Genomic DNA, 1189 nt, shown 5'->3' with positions numbered 1-1189 from the left:
TTTTTTTGCTGTTGTTGTTTTGTTTTTTTGAGAGAGTCTCACTCTACTGTCCAGGCTAGAATGCCATAGTGTCAGCCTAGCTTACAGCAACCTCAAACTTCTGATCTCAAGCAATCCTCCTGCCTCAGCCTCCTGAGTAGCTTGGTCTACAGACACCTGCCACAACGTCAGTCAAATTTTTCTATTTTTACTAGTGACAGGATCCTGCTCTTGCTCAGACTGGTTTTGAACTCCTGAGCTCAAGGGATCCTCCCACCTAGGCCTCCCAGAGTGCTAGGATTACACTGCATCCAGCCAAGCCCAGAAGTGAAGTTGCAGAGAGCTATGATCTTAGACAGAGCAAAATCCCATCTCTTTAAAAAAAAAAAAAAAAAAGACTAGAATTTCCTCATTGATCACTTTTGATACCCTGTCAAAATTAGTTGTCCATGGACACATATGTTTATTTCTAGAGTGTCACTTTTTTTATTTCTTAATTTATTTTTTTCCATACAGAGTCTCATTATGTCATCCTGGGTGGAGTATTGTGGCATCACAGCTCACAGCAACCTCAAGCTCTTGGGCTTAGGTGATTCTCTTGCCTCAGCCTCCCAAGTAGCTGGGACTACAGGCACTTGCCACAACTCCCGGCTATTTTTTGGTTGGAGATGTCATTGTTGTTTGGCAGCCCCGGGCTGGATTTGAACCAGCCAGCTCTGGTGTATGGGCTGGCTCCCTAGCTGCTGATCTATAGGTGCCGAGCCTTATTTCTTAATTTTATTTCAGATTAATACAAGGGTACAGATGATTAGGTTACACTTTTTGCGTTTGTTAGGTAATGTCTAAATTGCAGTTGTGCTCCTCTCCCAGGAGGTGTGCCATATACCCTTACATTGTGCCCATTTAGTGAGAGCACACCAATACCCCTCTACCCTCCACCCCTACTCCAGGGCTTAATTGTGTTTTTTTTTCTTGTATGGGTGTGTATTTTTTCATCTACTGGTTTCATATTAGTATTGAGTATATTGGATACTTGCTTTTCTATTCTTGTGATACCTTGCTAAGTAGAATGTTCTCCAACTCCATCCAGATTAATACAAAAGATACATCTTTTATGGCTTGGCGCCTATAGCTCAACCGGCTAAGGCGCCAGCCACGTACACCTAAGGTGGCGGGTTCGAATCCCCAGCCCGGACCCGCCAAACAACAA

Source organism: Otolemur garnettii, unplaced genomic scaffold, assembly GCF_000181295.1.
Source record: "Otolemur garnettii isolate 467f Iridium unplaced genomic scaffold, OtoGar3 scaffold00003, whole genome shotgun sequence".
NCBI classification, from domain to species: domain Eukaryota; kingdom Metazoa; phylum Chordata; class Mammalia; order Primates; family Galagidae; genus Otolemur; species Otolemur garnettii.
The sequence above is the reverse complement of the archived record's forward strand: the minus strand, read 5'-3'. Positions refer to the sequence as shown.